The sequence below is a fragment of the Microtus ochrogaster genome, linkage group LG2, assembly GCF_000317375.1.
Source record: "Microtus ochrogaster isolate Prairie Vole_2 linkage group LG2, MicOch1.0, whole genome shotgun sequence".
Lineage (NCBI taxonomy): Eukaryota > Metazoa > Chordata > Mammalia > Rodentia > Cricetidae > Microtus > Microtus ochrogaster.
The window spans coordinates 19214582-19218989 of record NC_022028.1 but is presented as its reverse complement, the minus strand read 5'-3'; positions in this window follow the sequence as shown (position 1 = coordinate 19218989).

The following is a 4408-nucleotide window of genomic DNA, read 5'->3' as shown; positions in this document are numbered from 1 at the left end:
GTCACATCACACAGTGTGCCTAGAAAGATAAAAGGAAACACATCAGAACCTCACCCTGCATGTTCTCAATATTTGAGCCATCTGTTTTCTGCATCTCATCACATATCTTATATGTGTGGAGGCATGACATAAAATGTAAGGAAACCAGTTTACCACGATGACGGTCCATATCCCCCAGGCAGTGGCCTGTCTCCACTGTGGGTGAGAATGGGCCACTCTGAAGTCACTCCGTTTGCAGTGGGAGCGAGCCAGCTACTGACCAAGCCCCTTTTCTGTGGTCATGTGGGTGGTTTCAGCTTGTTGCTATGATGACGGCACATTTATGTCCTTAGAGCTTTATTCTGTTCTTGGTCTTCTTTGTATAAAAATTCCACTAATGGGTCCATTGAGCCAAAAGATAGATACATTTTCATGGCCTAAAAACGTATTTCTAAATTTTTATAAGTTTTATCAGTTTGTACTGCCTTCAGTAATTAAAAGAATCCATGTCACAGAAGTCTGTAGCACTGGGCATTGCTTTTCTCCCATCGGGCACCAAGCCCCTTGTTAACTACACCTTGTTTGCTGACCAGCAGGTCACCTTCCTATGACTGAAGAGCAGTGCTGGCCACGGGCCACTCCAACGCTGCACCAGCTCCTCAGCACCAACTCTGAAGTACATCGCCTCCAACACAAGCTTTATTAGGATGTAGAGATTTTCCTACCAAAAGACAAAGATGGACTATATGAACCATTACCATCCAGCACAGCTATTCCTGAGCTGAATTTCTGTGCTGAAATGCTAAGCCAGTCTCAGGAAAGGGTCCCCAGCTGAGGTAAAGCATCTGCCTGCAGACTGGATGCCTGCCACCAAGCTCGCTGCCACCATGTTTTCTGTCACCTGGTTCTTTACCACCTTTTTTCTGTTTGTTTGTTGGAGACAGGGTTTCTCTGTGTTGCCCTGGCTGTCCTGGGACTCACTCTGCAGACCAGGCTGGCCTCAGACTCAGAGATCCTCCTGCCTCTGCCTCCAAAGTGCTAGGATAAAAGGCGTGTGTCACCACTGCCTGGTCTTTGCCAACTTCTTCTTTTCAGTTGTTTTTATTGAGCTATATGTTTTTCTCCATTCACCTCCCTTCCTCTCCCCTCCCCTCCTACCCTCTCCCATGGTCCCCACGGTCCCAATTTACTCAGGAGAACTTGTCTTTTTCTACTCCCTATGTAGATTTTTGCCAGCTTCTTAAGTACACAAATTTTCCCTAGGCTCTGAAATGCCAGCCTCTTCAATTCCTTCCTAACCTGGGAAGATAAACCTGCCTCCCCCAGTTGATGTGGGAGTGTCATATCAATCTGTTGCTTTCATTGGTTAATTAATAAGAAACTGCTTGGCCTGATAGGTTACAACATAGGTGGGTGGAGTAAACAGAACAGAATGCTGGGAGGAAGAGGAAGTGAGCTCAGACTCCATAGCTCTCCTCTCTGAGGCAGAAGATGAAGCTCCGACCCAGGATGGACGTAGGCTAGAATCTTCCTGGTAAGCGCATCTCGTGGTGCTACACGCATTAATAGAAATGGGCCAAGCAGCGTTTATATGAATACAGTTTGTTGTTATTTTGGGCCATAAGCTAACCAGGCGGCCAGGAGCTGGGTGGCAGGAACGCAGCCCCGCAGCTCCTACTACACCCCAGTCCTCTCGTTTCTCCCTCCATCCAGAACGTCCTTCAGAATGCTGGCTATCTCCTTGACCTTTGTATTCTTTGCGTCATTTCCTTCTCATTCTTTATTAGATTTTATTTGTGTGTGTCTGGCGTGACCTCACCGAGACAGAGGAGGGAAGTGAGACACGTACCCTGGAGCTGGAGTTACAGGAAGTTGAGTTGCCTGAAAATTACTGCTGATATTTGAACTCTAGTCCTCTCCAAGGGTCGCCAGTGCTCTTAACCCCTGAGCCATCTCTATTGCTCTTGTTCTTTTACACAATGGATTTTTTTTGGTATGGTCTCTGATTGCTTCTCACAGACTTGACTGCTCCGCCACCACCATGACTCACTGCGTTGTACAATATCCCTCCGCCACCGCCGTGACTCTGGCTGCGCTGTACTATCTCCAGCCCTCTGACCCGCCAGGTGTCGGCCTTCTAACTACAGTCTTTCCTCTGTCTCAATTGAACGTGACATTTTAGGACAGCCCCTCTGCCATCCCTATCCCTGTTTGTTCCCAGGACTCATCTCCACATCAGCCCGCTAAGCTGTTTCCTGCCTTTCCCTTTAAAGATGGACTCTGTAGCGTGGCAGCTAGCAGGAGCAGCCTACTCCCGTTCACCAACCAAGGGCGAGTTTTCAGTCTTAACTTTCACAGTTAAAAATGAAGAGGTATAGCGCTGACATTTGAGTGGTTTATGGACCCTTCCTTGAAAGGTGGTCCTGAGGCTCTGAGAGTCTGGAGAGTCGATACTTGAGCTAATGAACGTGCAGCTCGGCTCCCCTGCTGCCGGCTCCAGGAGGTACTAGTTTTCAAAGATGTTAAATGAGAGGGTTTGGGTCGGAGGATCTGGGTCTTCCTAGGGAGTGGCTAATCTTGAGGAGAGGCTGTGGTGCCTTAAATGGCTGCCAATAGAAGTGCTGCCCTTCCTGAAGGGCCGAAAGGGGGCGCTCAGGTGCCTTAGAGCCTGAAACCCAGCGACCCACCCCCAGGAGGCTTTCACCTCTGCTGCTGGGGGAAGTGGAGAAACACCTCCAGCTATGGAAGGGACGCGAGCAAACCCACGTCAGGAAGGCTGAAGCCTGAGGCACAGCTAACAGAAGATAGTATCGTGAAGAGGGAACTGGCCTTGCTGGGTGGATCCAACGTGGTCTTTAAGCTTCTGTGTCCCTTGCTTGTCAAACCGGAGCTGGGGGAGGCTCAGGCCACAGTGGGAGAAAACGCTAGACTGTATCACGGTGGAAAGGAAGCGCTATGAATCCCAGCTTCAGGACCTTGAGCGGCAGAGCAGCAGCAGTTCAGCAGGCTCAGCAAAGGCAGCGGCCCGGGAAGGCCTGTCCCATCGTAGGAGGAGGGGAGAGGATGAGGCAGATCCATGGTCTACAGTAGAGTAGCTCATAAAATACAAACATCCTCCCCCGCCAAAGTGAGTACTGTGCGCCCGGACACAAGTATAGGATGGAGTCAGTTCAGTTCCTCACCAGAGTGCTTGGACTTCACCCTAAAAAAGGATCAGCTCCTGGATGTGGTGGTACAAGCCTCTCATCTCAGCCCTTGGGAGGCAGAGACAGACAGACCTCTTCTAATTCAAGGTCAGCCTGGTCTACACAGGGCGTTCAGGCCAGCCAAGGCTACGTAATAAGTCCCGTCTTTAGCAGAGACCAAAGTGATCCCACCCTTGGAGAGTTAATTTTACCTTTATAAAAATTATCACTATTTTATGTATCTGGGTGTTTTGCCTGAATGTAGGCCTGTGTCTTTGGAGCGTACTGAATCCCTCAGAACTGGCTATACAGGTGACTGTGGGCTGCTATCAAACCTGGATCCTCTGCAAGAGCAACCAGTGTGCTTGACCAATGAACCATCTCTCTAGCCTGATTCCCATTTAAATCGGGAAGTAAGAAAGAATTTACCAGTCTCTGGAAGCAATTGAGTACCTGAACTAAAAAGCTCAGAAAAATTTGAATACCAAATATTTGCCTTTTTCTAGTGGCCGATCCTGAGAAATGATATTTTATATATATATATATATAGATATATATCTAAAGGCCATCTATATGATGATGCTATTTTGAAAGCTGGGCAGCACAAGTATTAAAGAGACAAAATAAGGTCAAAACAACTGCAAATTTGGAGGCAGCAGCAAGAGGGACACGGATGAGCTTAAACTTAGCTGTCCTCTGCTTGCACATGCTCATTCGATCGTATAAGGTAATGAGGTGAGGAGGACAGAGCAAGCAGTTCTGCAGAGAATGGTGAACAGCCCACTCCACGTCTTGACCAGCAGGGGGCGCGGCAGGGTGGCGGCAGCATTTATGGTTTAGATCCTGCATACATGAGTGGCTGAGTGGGTTGTCTGACACAGTGAACTAAACTTCACAGTTATTTTACACCCGAAGATGGGGTAAAGGTGTTAGGGGCCAAATGCCTCAAAACATGAAAATACCTTTAAAAGACTGGTAGTTGCCGGAAGGTATTATGCACGTCTTTAATCCCAGAACTCCCGGAGGATGAGCATATTAGTGCACAAAGTAGCTAAGTGAGAAATACGTGTGAGTTATTCGGCTATTTACTCCTTTTATTTATTATGAATGGTGTCATAAAGCTCTTGCCGGGGTGAACTCCCCCGTGTGGCCAAGGGTGGCCCTGCACTGCCGCGGCACCCAGGTCCTTTGTGATCCACCCCACACTGGTGGTCCACATCACACATACGACACCAATTTCTAGC